Source organism: Corvus brachyrhynchos, unplaced genomic scaffold (assembly GCF_000691975.1).
Source record: "Corvus brachyrhynchos isolate BGI_N302 unplaced genomic scaffold, ASM69197v1 scaffold370, whole genome shotgun sequence".
Classification (NCBI taxonomy): Eukaryota; Metazoa; Chordata; class Aves; order Passeriformes; family Corvidae; genus Corvus; species Corvus brachyrhynchos.
The window spans coordinates 2,367,195-2,384,951 of NW_008235977.1; the positions used below are offsets into that span (position 1 = coordinate 2,367,195).

Consider the following 17,757-nt stretch of genomic DNA (forward strand, 5'->3'; position numbering starts at 1 on the left):
TTAACAAACACTGGCTTTTGTAATGAGATGGGGAACACTGCTCAGAGCCATGTGACTTTGTGAAATGTTAATGTGTTTCCTTCTCTGTACCAAAGGGGAAAAAAAAGTGAAAGCATGTTCTTTGGTAATGTACAACTGTATTTCCAGGTAACTCTGACATGATCTCAGAAAAAATGTTACCAAAGGGGAAAATAGCACCTCTGTGCCCCCCCCTCCCCCCGACTACTAAGAACCAGACCATGCAAAACTGACACAAAAAAACTTTCCTTTGCCTGGGAAAATGTCCTAAAATATCTCTGAAACACCACAGGATTAATTGCTCTATCATGTCAAAGATACCAGGGAACTTTGGTAAAGTGCTGATGCAAAATACTATGGGATGGCTACAATAACTGCTTTTGGGTCACATTTTAGTCCTTGCCTACGGTACTGCTCTTTGAGTCCCATTTCACAGACCCTAAAGTGGATGTAAGCAATGCTGTAATCCCCACCATCTAGAAAAAAGGCTGGTGTATGATAGAAAACCAACAACAACTTGTCTCCCTCCTTCAAAGATAATTTCATAATCCACTGACCTGTAGGAGTCCGAGATGCCAAAAGATGAGGGGGCATGGCTGCAAAGTGACTTGGTCAATTGCAGGAGCCCACAAGACCCAGAGGAAATGAAAATGCTGCTCAGAGCATGAACTGAATATCCTTTCATCTGCTGGCACTGGAGAGACCAGCCCGCAAGTGAAAAAGGTACATTGACAGCTGTAAGCCTTTTGCTCAGTGTTTCCATGTTTCTAAAGCAATTCCTTCAAAACATAGAGCTCCTGGATTCTTTTTTATGAGCTCAGTTATCAGGTACTTTGTTGGTGTGTTCCCTGCTCTTTGTGAGCAGCAAGTGGTGAGAATACAAACCAAAGTGCTGCTTCTCAGCCTATGCCTTTAGTGAATCAGGTTTTTACATCAGTTTTCTGTCTATTCACTTTCAGGTCTTAGGGTTTTTTTTAAAGTGTATTTTGCTACAGCTCAAACTAAAAAATTCTCCATTCCATTCCTGGTGCTTTGGCATAGCCTCCAGCCTCCTGCAGTGAATTGTGTCTGAAGCAGCTTCGATCCACAATATATCTCCTATCTCACTTCAGCTGCTCTCCATTTTCTTTTGAACTCTGAACCAATAATCACAATTCTTGGAAGGACTTTCTTTTATGCATATGCTAAAAGTATGCTTTTAACCAGGGACTTCTGCCTGCATGTTCTGTGAAAGACAGTGAAAAAGGGGACAGGGAAGCATGGTGGGAATTTTCTCCCCCTTTTGAAGTCCTGCAGGGATGTGCTGCTTTGGAGGGATAGCGCTGCCCACCACTGAGGCTGTGTTGAGTTGGATGGTGTGTGTGTGTCCATATGCAAACAAAGATGCTCCCCTTCCCTTAGCAGCTGTCTAGTCAGGAATCCAGCCACTGCCATCAGCTCATTTTTATACAGGATGCAGGTAGGGGAAGGGCAAAACCATAGCCTGTCACCTTGTCCTCTCAGTGCCAGGAAGGGCCAGAAAGTGTTGAGCTGGGAAGGAAGATGATGATCAGATGTGACTCCCAGCTTGCCAGAGCCCTGCACCACCCAGCCCTTGCTCTGCTTGTCCTGATCAGAGGCCTACACTGCAAGGAGCAGGCAGCAGATCTTCCCTTTCTCCTGGGAGGAAAGTCTCATCAGTCCTTGTTCTCCCCAAGAACTATAACTGTAGGATTAGGATTTTGTCTTTTTTTTTTTAATGTAACTTTCAATTTTTTGCATTAGTTGGAAGAACATTGAATACAATATGTTCTGATCTTCTTGTCATGCTTATATACATTATCTACATTTTGTTCTTCATTTATAAACATTATCTGTGTACACTGTACTTCCCTCACAGTTCTGTAGTTGTTTTAAGTTGCATAAGCATGCAATCTCATTTAAGTCCTGGACACTTATCCATGTATACTGCTTCTGAAAACACTACTGCTGCCTTTTACTGTGTCATAAAATTGTGTTTATCTTAAAATAGAAATTCAAATTTTGTTCTAAACACCTTTGCAGGTGTTAAAATCAGTGTTTTAAATACCAATTCATCAAGTATTGGGAAGTCTGCCTCTCCTAACCAGCATGTTACAAGGATCGTGAGCCTCTTGCAGGGATTTCTGGGGGATGTGTGGTGCTTCTGAGTGTGTGCAAAATTAGATGAGATAGATTTGGGGCAGCATTTCCTTTTTACTGCCTAGACCCACAATACCTTGTTATCCTGTTGGCTGCCTTCAAGTGTTGCACTGAGTAATTCTCTGGAGTGAAAGCTGATGCTGTTGTGGGAGATAATAACAAACTGGGGCGTTCTTTACACGCATGGGTATAAGGCCACCTTCTAAGGGTGAGAATTTTTATTTCCTAGGACTTTTCTGGTTGGTTCTCAGCTAGGGCCAGAAGCAGTAAAGAGCAAAACTCTGGATAAGGAGACTCACATCCAGAGTTTGTGTTCCCTCTGTTTGTTCAAAAGGAGAAGAATAGCCAAAACAATTGGTTTGAAGGATTTAGGATTATTAGTACTGTGCTAAGGTTGCCAGGCCATTTCTTCTCATGTAAATATAAACACTGATCATAAATGGAAAAGTCTGCAAGAACTACAGATTAGGAACTTAAACGGTTAACTTGTTGGGCTTCATGCCCCCCCTCTCCAAAAGAGAAGGAAGGGGCCTATCATGGATGTGAACAAAGTAAATGTCAAGAAAAGGGAGAAAAATGAATGAATGAATATTTGCATATGTAGAGGAGAGAAAATCTTGGGCAATTTTCTTATGGCATTTCTTTGCTCTTGAGATGAATTTTAAATAACAGGAAGTAATTCCTTCTAGGGTTTTCTGTAAATGATGATTTATATATTTTTGCCTCAAGGCAATTCCTGTGATATATAGATAAAAATATATCAATATTTGTGCAGATACATCTGCTATAGTTGATTCATATTTCTTCAATTAAAAATGTATTCTTGATGCAAACATTTTCTAAAAGTTGTCATGTTCCCCTGCGGAAGGCAGCAACATTCCCCCATTCATCTCCCGTTGCATCCTCCAGTTTTCTTACACTTAACAAGTTATTTTTATTAAAAGAAAATGTTTGCAAATGTTCTGGGGATTTTTGTTAAGTAGTTAAGAGTCAGTAATAAATTAATGTATTTTTATATTGTTTCAATGTCAACTCATGACTTATGTTGACACTGCAATCCTGTAGACTCACTTCTAAAGGAAGCAACAAGTCTGGCAGAGGATCTTAACTCGCAAACAGCTTACACAAGTCAGTCCCAGTCACAGGCAGTGACACTGTTCTGGAATACTGCAAGTCCCAGCTGCAGATTAATTGAAGATCTGTACCCTTTCCTTCATGGGTGTGATTTGTGGTAAAAAAGAGCAATGCCATTCATAACACAGTGCACCTATTCCAGCTTTCCATTTCCATACATCTGTGCTATTGAAAGCAAATCTGCTGTTCCTCTTTAGTGGGATACCCAGCCAGCCTTGGATGAAACAATGTTTTACACAAATCTGGAAGGAATATGTAAATACTCTTTTAACACCCTAAATAAAAGGAGCACAGTATTCAACTCTACAGCCAAATACAATGGTAGGTTATATATATATATATATATAGATATATATTTCAACGGCTCCCATCTTTGGTATTTGTTTGTACTTTTGGCCAATTGTTCTTGAAGCATGTTCTTGTACTTTCTTGACTTTCTGTATGCTTTAAAATTAGGTACATATATAATTCAAACTAAGAAAAACACAAGCTGACTTTGATCAAAGAATAATAACTTTCTAAGGATTTCTCAAGCTCATAGCAATTTCCTCAAATGAACGCATAACATAAACAGATGAGTTTAAAAAACCTTACATTTTTGGTTACAAGAGGCTGGATGTACAACCTTTTTGCTGGTGTTTTCAAGACCCTTAGGAAAATTTTCATTCACCAGAACTGGGTTTTCCATCAGGAATGTTTTAGTTTATTTGAAAATAAATCTTGGGGAAGTTGGTGAGATGCCTGCATACTATCCCAGAAAATAATAAAAAAAAAAATTTTGGAAATATTCAAATGTTAGTCTTTCATACAAAGCTCTTTTTTGAACAGACTGCGTTCTGTCTTTCTGCTTCCCTTGTCTTTTTATAGATCACCATATTATGCTTCTGTATAGAGATAAAACATTTACTTCTCACTTTCATGTGATAAATAAAAGAACCGGCTTCCCATTTTCAATAATTCTGCTTCCTCAGTCATTTCCAACTGTTAATTAATGAGTGCGATCAAATAATTTCTGTAACATTATTTTAAGACATTGCTCAGCATAATTTTGAACTCAGAAGTCATACCAGTTCTGCAGCAACCTGTCAGATGAATGCTGAAGTGATTGGCTCCCTTGGAGGTAATCCCTGTTGCCATCACGGATCCCTGTCAAGGAGAACAGAGCACAGTGGGCCTCACCAGCTCCTTGCTAAACTAGAGAGTAAAATAAGGACCATGCTAAAAGAGTGAAACACTGGTCGAAATAAAGTAAAGCAGCATTAAACCCTTCTAAGCTTGTGCTTCTTTTGGGTCTTGCTAATGGGCATTTTAGTCCCTGACTCCCTGCCAGTAAGGTAAGTCAGGGTCATTCTGCCTCCTTCCCAGCTGTGCTGCTGGAGCAGACACAGGCTGCAGCCAGTTCCTGGCCAGCCATGGGTGTCAGGAACTGGAGTCTGTGCTCTGTTCCTGGATCCTGGGCTGTCCATCAGATGGTGTCTGAAGTGAGTGAGTTTGCCATGTGTTCTGGGAAGGAGTCATTGGAAGGAACAGGACATTCAGTTTTCAAAGGATTGGGTTTGTGACTTGTGAAGTTTCTCACTATTACAGATAATCCTAAGTTTTAGTTTCTTTTGTTTCAAAGGTAACAGAGGAAGAGCTAAAATACACTATAAATTGAAATAAGGAGCAGGTCTCCAGATTCTTCGTAGGAGAGGTATTGCTGTTGTGCACAGGGTAGAATGTGCTGTACTTTCCCTTTTCTCATTCCATGAGCCTTTAGTGATGAACAGACATATATCTTAAAAGTATTGCATTTGCTTCAGTAAAGCTGGATGTAGTGATACCAGAAACGGGTTCTGCAGGCTGTTGAAGAGATTTTTCATTGAAACTGGCAGTCATATTGGGAACCAGCTGTTGGCTGTAGGTAGATCATTTTAAAGTATTTTTGAAAAAGCTAGAGGACAATTCTAAATTTCTATAGCACAAGCCAAGATAATTCCCTGAGCAGTCTAACCAAGAAAATTGCACAGGTCCTTGACACAATACTACCAGATTTGATACAGCTTTTCTCTGTGATCCCTTGTACTGCAGAATTAAAGAAAGTGTAATGAATTCTGTGTGGGTATTGTAATTGGTACGCAGGGTGTGAAGGAAAAAAGTATATAGAATATGGTCAGGTAAAGTCTCAGGAAATAGTAAAACGTCCCTGGTTTATTGAGCCTGTCAAGGTGCTCTACTGCAGCTGGCCATCGTAATGATAAAATACATTTTATGTGATCACAGGCAAGTTCTCTCTGTGTTGAGCAAATCCCTCTGAGCTTTATAGATACAGTTGTATTTATCTACATTAAAGGCTGCTTGGAGACCTTGAGGTCTTTGTGTGAAACTCGTTACTGTAGGAAGTCAAAATATTATTATGCAATCTTAAGAATAAAACCTAACTCCAACTCCCTGGGTGTTACCAGCTCAGAGAACTTTACCCAGGTGAATGACATTGAAGTGATGTGAATACAATTGTTCTGATACAGTAAATAAGCTACCACATTTGTGGTTTAAGAAGGATTTAAACAAGTAAGGTGCCAGCTTCTCCTATTCCAGTCAGTTTAACATGAAAGCAGAAGCTGCTCCCCACCTTTCAGGTAAGCCAAAGTATATTATATAGTGTGTTTTGAGTAATAATTATTCACAGCTTCGGCAAATAAAAATAGGGTACCCCTAATTTTGTATGAAACACATTCCAAATAAATACTAATCTTACTGTTAGAAACTTCTTCACTTAGGCTTTCTCTTAGAAGTCTACATCTTGTACGTGACTAAGACATAGAATCTTCAAAAATTAATATTAAAATAGCTGTATGTTTTGGAACAATAAATTAGGAACTATGGTACATTATAATAAAAGTAGTCTTCATTTGCATGTGCTAATTAATTTCTACTTTATTACATCAACATTTGGGAGTAGTAGCCTTATTAACAGGAATGAGTTTGCTTATAGTCTGAAACTAAACACTGAACAAACTCAGTGAAGGTGACCCTTTTTCCTTTCAATTATCAAGGTTAATTATAAAATTAATTAGGTCAATTTTTTACCTTTGACTAGGAGAATTTACCTTCCTTCAGCTTTGACACAGAACCAAAATCTGCAGTGAAAGATTTTGCCTTCTCTACTAAACTCAGTAGTTTTGTAACATCCTTCCTAAAAACTCTTCCATGTTTTTGCTACTCAGAGGATGTCAGATTACTGAACTCAAATTAGAGACTGTGTATTTGCTTTATCTTGTCATTATCCTTTTCCTGGTCTAATTCAATAATGGAATCTGGTTTTATGAAATAGTTTAGCAATTTAACAGGAAACAGCTTAAAAAATATTTGGTTTCTGTTCTTTTCATGTACTGTCATTATAGTTGCAGTTATAATCTAGAGCACTGACATGAGTCATCAATAGAATATTACCTTTATTTCTGATTTGCTTTTTCCCATAATCAGCTTGATTTCTGTTCTTTGGCTCTTACAATTAAAGTAAGGAATATCTGAGGACATTCATTTTGCTCAGATTTTCTGCTGCTGTCTGGTACATTCTAAAAGCATTAACTATGGTTTAATCCTGAGTGGCACGAAGGCCCCAACTTCATAGATGTGCTCAGGGTAAGCACAGGCATTCTCCTCAGGAGCTTGTAGGCCAAATAAACACGGGTTAATTGGCAAATACAAAAAGGTCTGGAAAACAAATAATTATCTCATTTACTGGTGGGTAACAGAAATTTTAATTGATCTGCCCTCTGTGACAAATCTGTGCCTGGATCAATAGTTTAATCTGAGTCTGAAATTTATTGCCTTAATGAGAAGGACACCTTATTTCAGCTGTAATATGACCCTTTCCTGATTAAGCAGACTGAGACAGCATTAGTAGTTAACTTCTGCAACCTTCTGCCTCTTAGCAATTAACAGAGGGACTAATTCTGCAAAGTAAGGAAGGCTTTCTGGGTGGTGGCAAAATATTTCTTCCATTGCCGAGGAGTTTGAACTCTTGGTGATAATAATAACAACAATAATACAGAAATTCTGATGTATTGTCTGCTTAAACATGAGAAATAAAAGTGCCAGGTCAAATAGGCAAGGATTAGGAATTGTTTGCATCCAGATCACAAGAGATAATTAAGCATCTTGACTCCACTTTGTCACTGGAAGGTATAAAGGCATCCTGATGGGACAGCTTCCAAAGGAAAATTCTGGTTGGTCACATTTAACTCTGATGATCCACTTGCTTTCTCTGCTCACACACTTCTGCTATTCCCACATTGCATATTTCTTCTCATTTTTATTTCAGACATAGCCTTCTTCTATGTCTCTCTGCTTTCAAAGCATTTGAGATTGTCTCTGTCAGGAGTACATCAATAGTGCCGTTGTAACCCTATCTCCCTCTTCTGTGCAGCTCCAATCTTCAGGGCCTGGCTGGTGCTTTACTGCAGCCCACTCATCATCAGCCTAAAGGGGTGTGTGCTGCTATCTCAGTACTGCACACAGAAGCACCTCTCAGCTGCACCTTTTCCAAGTGTGATTATTAGCCCCCTGCATCAGAAATGAGTTCAGAGAAGAAAAATGGACCCTGTTCTCCCTGGAGCACCCAACACTCCAAAATCCGAGTCATTGTCTGTAAAGGTCTCGTACCTTGGTGAGTAGCTCCTTTTGTTTAACCTGTCATAGCCATTCTAGGAGCAGAATGGCCTTTTTTATTTTAGCATGACTGACAGGCAGCCAGTAGGCTCATCAACCTCAGTGAACTCTGCTTCTATATGAAGATCCATTTGACAGAAACCTTGAACTCTTTCAGCATAACAAAAGTGACTAAAATATTTAATATTCTGCCTTAAGCAGGAGGAGCAGTCCAGAAAGCATCAACATTTCTGCTGGGCTATTTGCTTAATAGAAGAGAGATCCAACTAAATGTGATTGTTTTCCTTATCTCAAGGCTATCAGAGATAGGGATCTTTAGTTATCATAATCTCCCTATGAGCAGTTAAAAGAGGACTTTACACATATATAGATATGTATATATATAAAGAAAGTTGCAAGAAAAGTTTAAATAGAACTCCCTTAAAATTTCCTTTTCCCCATTTCTTATCATTTTCTTCCATATAAAGAAAATTCATTTTTTAAATTGAGATCATCAAAATCTCCTTTCCCACTCAAATTATCATATCTTAGCTAGCTTTTAGCTATTGAGCATTCTGTTTTTCCTCCATCTACTAGTTTGCACCTTTGCATTATTTCCTGCTTTCACATCATCACTCCATATTTGCACTCCTTTGCCTTCCTGTGGTTTCTCAACTGTCATATCTTCAATATAAGAAAATCCACTGTCTTTCTCCTTGGCTATTATAAACTACATATGTTATTTCCTTTCAGTATTAAAAGCAGGAGTGTAATAAAATTCAAATATTTGTTACTTCATCAGAGATGAAGACCAAATAAATACGTCCATAACTATGCCCTTACATTTCACTGCCCATGGCATTGGGTAATAAAAAAAGATAGAGCAAGTTGTTTTCTTTTGTGAGCAATACTCAAGAACATCACAGTCAGTAAAATACAGCAAACTGGCAGGTAATAGCTTGGAATTTTGTTGGAAAGTATCTCAGATCCACCTTTCTTTACACTGTGGTGAGAGTCTGTCTTCCCTGTGCCTAAAGCTCAAGCAATCTGCAGGTATCACCTGAGGGATTCCAGCTGAGGAGGCTGCACTCTGCTTTGGTGCCACTTGTTCTGCTGACCTGTTTCCTTTTGCTGGTGGAAATTAGGGTACACTGGCACACCATGTAATCACAGGGCTCTCTCTGTGCAGTACAAGTCACAGGAAAGGAGCTTACATTTTTCTTTTAATGAGTGAAACCTGTTGAAGCATGTAGGGTCCTGGCTTGTCAGCTCCCTGCTTCTGTGGCTTAGCTTTGGTGCCTTGCCTTGTCCTCAGATGAGTCCCAAAGGTCACTTGCCTACACACCAAGCAAATGTCTTGTTTGTTAGCAGAAGGGGAACACTTCTGCTAAACTGCTGTGTAACCCTAAAAATGGAGCTAGAGGTAATAAAATCATGATAATTTCAGTCATTTTTTTATTCTTGACTGAGTATTTAGCAAGAGCTTTGAGGCTTGGAAATATTCTTGCCAGGCTAGTCACTTCTTGCCATATTCAAAATGTTTTTGAATGCAGTAAACAAAGCCCTTTAAAAACTCAGGAAAAATGGAAATTTACGGTTATTTATGGAATTGCAATGGGTCAGTTCCATTTTCCCCATCTACATCTGTAGAGAGTCATGATCACAGTAATACAGGTATGGGTGAAATATTTGTGTATTGACAAGAGAAGATGAGCGTCCAGCATCAATTTACAGTGACCAAAACTGGGAACAGACTTGAGTTTGACTGGGAGTGAAGATAAACCCAGAGGCCTGGGCACCACTGCCTAACTCTGCAAACACAACTGAATTAAGGTGGAGGGAGTTGTATGATCAGTAGTACATGGACAACACCAAAATGAACACATCAGGTATATAAGCCTCCCAATCATAGCCAACTTATATTTTTTTCCCTGTGATTAAACCTTTGTTTTATGGTTTATTAACTCACCATGCCCACAGAGAGGTGCTTTTGCAGGGAAAGCCACCAAGAATTACAACTGTGTGACTAGAGTGCATTTTTTAAATACAAGTCAAGATAATTTTGCAAATGGACAGTGTCTTCTCATTGAAAATTTAATCATTCTGTACATGGGGTTGATAGCTCGAGCAGAGCTAATGTCTCCATTCATTTATCCTTTCATCTTGGGATGTTGCAGCTCAGTATGGAAGAACTTCAGAAATCAGTGCAGTGACTTTGGCAATTATCACAATATTTACTGTGTTTCATGTGAACAAGACTGATTTATATGGTCTGCAGGCAGCCTGAAGGAATGGCCTACTCAATTTCCTTTCCCCTGGTGCAAGTTCAGGATCAATGCAGAAGACAAAAGGACCTCTACTACCCCAGTACCCTGCATTCATTCTTCAGGCAGACTGATCTCCAGTTTGCTGCAGGGTACCAAAGAGCTGGTAGCAGGTACTGCACTAGAACAGTCTTCACAAACTCAGTCAGATGGTGCCTATTCTGCTGGATTTCACTGAGAAATGATGACCCAGATGTAGCAATGAAGATTTCCTCTGCGCAGTGAATATTCCCTGTTCCTTTGAATATGTATTTTAAAGTTAGAAATTAATAGGAAACTTTACAGTGTTTTCCCTAAGTTATCTTAAAACCTGAAAGAATGCTTCTCTGTGTGACATACATTGCAAAAACACAGGCATTTGCCTGACATTCAGTGTCCTTTTAACTACCTGCTCTTGGCTGACTGCATTTAGCTGCTTTTCTTTATGACTACTAGAAGGTTCAGACATTTTATCGCTTCACTCCCAGTCTAAGATCCCTTTTTTTTGCAGCTCAGAGTAATTGTGTGAAACGGCTTTCCATTCACTTTTATCAAAATATGGAGCCCTGCTGGGGCAGCAGCAGATCAGCAACACGAGTGATCTCTCTGGGCTGATAGGATGCACCCACTGCTCCTCATGCCCTCATCCCTCAGCTGAGTGAAAGGGGGACTGCAGAAAACTCCACTAATACACAAATGCAACTTGTTCATTTGGGGGAGGGGAGCTTGCTTGTGGTTTGTTGTTGTGGTTTGTTGTTTTGAAAGGCAAAACAAAGCAACACAGCCTTGTTTGAGGGAGCATCAGAATTCAAATGCAGAATTCTTGTCAATTAGCCCCCCTTGGAGCAATGCACAGTTTGTTCCTTTAACGATATCCTACTACTTTTGTGGAATCTTAACCAAGAGGATGGCCTCATTTTTCTGTACCAACACATTCAAGAAGGAAAGTTGTATTGCAAGTACAGTAGTGACACATGATGAGTGAAAAGAAGCCTGGACAACCTTGGTCTCTGAGTGAGAGAGGGAAAGATGAAGGGACAAACCCAAAGTCACCCTGAGCCTGTAGAAAGCTGACTGTAAGCATAACCTAGACATAATGATCAGACAAGTCTGTGCATCTGTGGACAAATCTGGGGATAAAAATTAATGTACTTATTCTAAAGAGAAGGAGCTGTTAAAGAGAGCTAGATATCTTCATTAGGAAAGGAAAACATACCTGAAAATTTTTAATGGGCACACCAAGAGACTGGAATTATAAAACATTCCTGACTAACTCACCAGGATATTGAGAAGAGTTTGTATTCTGCAACAGAACTTGGGACAATTTGTGCTACTTTCTTGTAATAAAACACCATAAAGAAAGAAATGGTAATTACATGCACTTCCTTTACATGCAGCTGACAGATACTTTTAAGTACTGCAACAGCTTGCTAATGCACCCCTAGTATTTGAATAAATACGTGAAGTAAATACGTTGATGAAACCTCTCCTAAACTGCCAGGTGGGCAAGGGGCTATTATGAAAGTATCATAACTTGCTCAGTTTTGTCTTTGTACAAGCTGTTGCTGAGCAGGTCTGTATGTGACCGGATCAGAGATCACGGGCAGACACAGAGGTTCAAGGAAAACTGCAGTTAGCTTCATGATAGAAATTCACATGGGCTGCACCAGAATATCAAGACCAAATATGCCAAGGTAAATTCCTGTGAGTTGCAATTTAGTTTTCAGTGATTTATATGAGACTACTACAACTGTAATCTTCCTCACCAATTTTTTTGGAGGTCATTTGGAGGGCAATCTGAAGAACTATTTGTTGCTGACTCAAACATCACAATATGAAAATCCTAGATGCAGTCTTACAAGATTGTGTGTTTTAAAAGATACTGCTATCAATCAGAGGACAAATTTCATCATTAAAAAAAAAATCCCACAGTGAAACCTATAACTTTGTTTGTAAGGTGTAGTAATTCTCAGAGCAGACAGCATGTTAGAGCCAGGCTATGCTGTATTTCTCCTCCCTGTCTCCTAAAGGAACCAGCACTGAATTGAGCACCTTTTGCATTCTGGGTTTCTCACAAATTCAAATAATGATCCCAGTCTGATTTGTTTTCTTCTTCTCCACCCCCCTCCCAACCCACCTCCCCAAAACATCACAGCAATCTTAAAATTTCATGTCTCAAAGTCTCATTATTCTTCTGAGAGAGTGACTATTTTCCCATGTCATGGTAGCTCACAAGGCTGATAGTTTTCTTGGAGCAGGCTGTGTGGGGCCAGGCATGCAGCCTTGGCAGGGCATCATGCTTAGGTAACTTTGTCAGTGACAGGGTGGCTGAAGAAGCAAGAACCTTGTGGTGGTGCAGCTTCTCCTTCTCCTAATGTGCCATTTCCGAAGTCTTTTCCCATAGAACCAATCCCAGCACTCTAAATCTGAGACAGCAGTCAAAATATCAGTCAGGTTTTCCTTCAGAGGTATGATTTTCATTCCCCATCTGCTGATCAGAGATCTTAATTTTGTAACATTAGTCATTTAAAACACTTTTTCTTGGCATGAGATGTTTGTTTGTTATCTAAATGTAAGTGGGGTTATGGATGCTCTCAAAAGAACACTGACCTTTAAGCATATGTACAACATCTGTAGGAAGCAGCTGGAAAACCTATCACGTGCTTCTTCAGGTAAAAGTGCAAAGCAGTGCTCCTGCAAAGCCTTTTTCAAACCCCTTCTTTTCACATCATGCATCACAAAGCAGTGCTATTCATTAAAAGCTGAAAAAAAATCCTCCATTGGCCTGAATATTCTAACACAGAGAATATAAGGTTGCACGGCTGCCCATAGGTGAAATCGGTAGTGCAAAAAAGAAAAAGAAAACACCCAATAAACCTTTTTTTTCTACTACTTTTAGCTTTCAAGTGATCATTTGCTAAATAACCTCTGTTTTAGCATCCATTTTTCTCCCTGCTAAATACGTGCTACTAAAATGACTCCTCCTGACTAATCACTCCTCAAGCATTTAAACACATTAGCTAATTGGCTTGAAGGGGTTAAAGCAAGTGGTTGGTAAACCGCAGATAATGCTGACAACATCCAGAGGTTCAGACAATTATCCAGAACTTACCCAAACCCATCTCAGCCTCCCCTGGCTAAAAGCTCAGTGAGGATTGCCATTTTTTATCATTTCAGGTTGGCCATAAAAAGCAGCAGGCCTTTTGCTTGTGCTGCTGCCTTCCAGTTTTCCTTAAGACTTTCCATATAGACAAATGTTTCTTTTATACACTTCAGATTATACAGGTGAAGAATCTACCTAAGTGGATGGCAGAATGGCTTTGGGTCCTGAGTTTAAGGCATCATATTCAGGACTTGCTTATGCAACTGCATCATGTGGCCATGGCAAGGCACCCATGGGTGGGCACACTGTCACTAGTTCCCAATCCCTCGAGTGCAGCCACTGGCAGAGCATCCACTGGTGCCCGGGCTTATGGATATTTTCCTGCCCGGGCTTATGGATATTTTCCTTGCAGGATACAGCTTGTGACACATGAGCCCTGCATGGGGACTAAACCAAACCAGTCTTAGGCAAGGGGAAAGGTCTATAGATTTGAATGAAAGAACAAGCCCTGACCCTCTCCAGCCCCCATTTCCTCCGGTATGTTCCTTTGGCTGGACTGAATATCCAGTAAATCGTTCCAAACAATGTTTTGTTTCCTGAGGCGATGTTCTCTCCTTGCCTTAAGAGAGCTTGCTTTAACCTTGGCCACAATTAAGAAAAACCGAGCCCAGTTTCCTGGGCTACAAAGGCATTTCTCTGCTCTCTGAGGCTCTTTGTGTGCTCCCTGCCCTTCTGTTTTACTCAGCCCTCAGGGTCACTGTGGCAAGCAGTCACCCTTTTCTCCCTCAGGACAACCTCCCATGTGTCCAGTACCAGGCTGGCTCCGAGGGGGATGTGTGGGTTTGCTGAGGGCCACCAAGCCCAGGCTCCTGAAGCAGGTGTAGCCCAGCTCAGCCTCTGTCAGAGCAGGGGCAGGAGAAGCCAGCGCCTTTTTGCCACACTGTGTAAGTATGGCCCAAAGCACAGAGCCTGGGTCACTTACTCAGCGTCTTGCACTCACACCCTTTGCCCCTGCTGCTAAAGTGGGGGTAAAAGACATTGAAGAATTTGACTGTCCCCTTTGCAAATATGTGAGCACTCTCCCCTCTTCCCCTCTCCCTGAACTCTGGGATTGTATTTCATCACTATCTGAGTGATCATAGAAAGTTTAACCTGCAAAATTATGTGCTGTAAATGACAACCATTTTCCTCTCAAGGTGAAAGACTTGGGGACAGAGAGAAAGAAAGAAAAAGAGAGAACCAGTTTCCATGACAACCCAATGAAACTTATACACCATAGGAAAATGTCATTTTCCGAAAAAGACAGATCTTCATGGACAAGTGGTACAGTACATCAGAAAGGAAATTGCAGTTTTAAATGAAAAGCTCATTTGCATTTATGGTTTTGAGTTTCATTCTCTAGTTACAAGACCCAATTGTAGACAATTTAGTAGTGAAAATTATATTCAACATTTCAGGTGAATAATGTAGATTATGATCTAGTTCAGCCAGAAGTTCATTGTGACAGACTCAGGTTCAGAGAACACAGGTGTGGATGGATTCTGCTTTAGGTGGGCTTATGCTGCAGCGTCAGAGAAGTTACTGACATTTTACACCCTCTAATAGACCTTGCAAAGTCAGGATCTGTCCCTAGCTGTTGAGATTCCTGCCACAGTCTGCAATTTCAGCACCTAAAGTTATACCTTCTAGATTCCATGTTACCTGATACCATCAATCACCATCCACTGTAAGCCACATTGCATAGGAGAGCATTTTATGATGAGCATTACCGTCGTAATATAGCAAAGAGCATTGTTAATGAAGCATGGAAAAAGAATAAATTCAGCTAATGGGTATATGTGTCAAATTTCAATTAGGGATATGTTGGAAAGTGAAAGAGAGCGACGAGCATACAAATTAAACCTTTGACCTTCAGAGTAAAGGGAGAAAAACCTGAGAGAAAAGGGGGATGTTCAAAGATGTTTTCCTAGCTGAATGCTGAAAAGTCTGCGTACAAACTTTGAAGTATTGTTTTCTCTTTAATTAACATTATTTAAGAAGTGACTCAGAAAAATTCTGTTTTGATTCAGCTGGTTTGTTGACAGGTATATTACTGTTTGTGCTATTTACTGTGAGGGGGAGAGAGGAAGACTGGGAGCAGTTTATGGTGATGGAAGACAAAGGTGTTTGTGAAGCCTAGGCAGAGGATATTAAAGCTTATCCTTCCCTGCCTGTGAAGTGCTACTGGAAAGAACCTCCTTCTCACTCCTCTTAGGCTTTCAAACAGGTCTTAGCTGAGTCAAAGCATGTTTTAATGCATAATCTGATGTGTATGGCTTTTGAAAGCAAATAAACAGTAAGTGGGAGTGGGGGGGTGCAGCAGGAGCTCAGCTGAGCAAGCTGCAAGGGTTGGATGTGGCTCAAGGCACCTGGGAATTGGTAGCTCACATTTGCTTTGATAGTGAAGGGAGCAATGGTTCAGATACACAGCAGTGGGTTCATACAGGTGCTGCTGCAACCCTGTACACGTGATTTAACATCAGCTGCTCTACTAAAGCAGTGTGGGATGAATTCAGCTTGTTTAATAAGGAAAATTGCCATTACATGTACATATGTCAGGGTTTAATTCGACTCATCTGTCTGCATGAGGAGTGAGGGTCTGTTTCACAGAGCACTGAGGCTTGTGTGGAAAACTGCTAAGACCTGAACCTCCGTTGCCTGGGCAAAAGCCACCGTGCTGATAATTTTCTGACTTGTTGACTGCTAGAAAAAACTTCCCAGCTTTGTGTGTGAACTTGTGTGTGAAGCACACCTGAGGACAGTGCTGGGACAGACACTTCTGCTTGTGCCCTACCAGATTAGAAACAGCAGGCAGGAAGTCACCTCTCATTGCCTGCCTAGCAAGGAAACAATACCCACTTGTATTATTCTCCCACAATCAATTATTACAATTAATACTTCAAGGTTCCAAAAACAGTAGAACACTTGGCCCGGAGACCAACCCTTGATAGATCTCATAATGCATTCTTGAGTTGTTGCCATGGGATTTCATTTCCCACAAAAGTCCAACATTTTGAGGATCACCCTTATCTTTTGCCTTTTTTTAATCACAAAAACCTCTGGATCCTTGACGGTGCAAGTCTTTCCTCTCATCTCTAGATCTCTCCTGCCACTCCACTGTGCTGTGGGTATGTGCAGCAGGTTTTAACACAGTGCAGAGCTCTAGTTTGTGTCAAATTCAATACAGAAGGCAAGATTATAGTTACCTGCTGGGTAGTAAAACCTTCAAAGGATAAGGGAAAAGAATATCTGTCTTGGGGACAGTTCAGTGTCAGGCAACCGCAGGCTCACCAGGAGGAGCCCATGTGGGCCTGGAAAGACCTTGATGCCCTCTAGTCAGGTCTTTCACCTGTGGGTTTGGTTTCCATTTACAGACATAGAGCAGATTTTTTAAACATCACAATCCCTCTTTGCCAAATAATTTTTGGATTTGTAGTAAGTATATGTAAATGACTGCTATCAAAACCATATATTACATAAAAAACTCTGTTTTTCTTCTTTAAAAGCTCATGTAAAGACTAGAGAAATGTTGAATTTATCCTTCATTCCGAATTACTAACATTTTTCTTTGTAAGTTTTCAACTACGACAGGTATCTCAGAAATACTGCATGATTATTCTTAGCATTTGATAATGGATATATGGATAGCTAATTATCCTGTTAAATCATATGACATCACTTTTGTTTCATGACTGAACGATGTATGTCTCTGTAAGTAGATAATACAGGAGATTTTTAAATTACAGAATTTTCTTTGACAAATCCTGCAGCCTGAAACCTTAAATTCTCCAAATTCCTCTATGGCAGCACATATTTAAGACTGGTTTTCCCTGTTTAGTATTTATTTTCAGTCGCTAGAAAGAAAATATTTTCAGAAGGGTATTTTCTCTAGTCTAATGAACATCTACATGTTTATTTCCAACTACATTGGTTTTAATAGCATAAATAAGTAACATTATTCTTATTGGATAAATGTAATTCTGTGGAAGCATATTTCCAGTGTTAATATTCTCATTTACAGGTTAGAAAAGGAGGAATCTTCTGTGAACTTCCTGCAATATCTGTTTTCAGCTTCTGTTTAAGTGAAAATCCTTGCCAGAAAACTTGTCAATAAGATATTCAGGGAAATTTTATTTGCTTTAGTGTGTTGAACTAGGATTATAAGAAAACATAATCTGATTTTTGGACTTTTAAGACCAACCCCACAATGAATAGAGGCTTTATTTAAAAACAAACCCCACATAAGCTGATGTTCTCCAGGCACTGCAATGCTCAGATACTGCAAAGGAACTCAGATACCTGTGGGCAGATGCAGCAGGTTGGCACAGGGGAATGAGGTCCTCCAGTGTCTCATCTGGACCTGACACA

At 40.0% G+C, this 17,757-nt stretch overlaps 2 long non-coding RNA genes across 4 annotated transcripts in view; both read right to left on the reverse strand.

Moving 5' to 3' along the window:
• The window catches only part of LOC108445301, a 45,493-nt gene extending 44,772 nt beyond the window's left edge, over nt 1–721 (reverse strand). For all 3 annotated transcript variants that reach the window (XR_001860124.1, XR_001860126.1, XR_001860120.1), the window contains exon 1: nt 576–721. This is a non-coding gene — a long non-coding RNA (uncharacterized LOC108445301). The remainder of the gene's footprint in view (nt 1–575) is intronic.
• A 3,663-nt stretch (nt 722–4,384) lies between these two features.
• The window catches only part of LOC108445307, a 62,153-nt gene continuing 48,780 nt past the window's right edge, over nt 4,385–17,757 (reverse strand). Inside the window, exon 6 of the long non-coding RNA XR_001860128.1 lies at nt 4,385–4,458. This is a non-coding gene — a long non-coding RNA (uncharacterized LOC108445307). The remainder of the gene's footprint in view (nt 4,459–17,757) is intronic.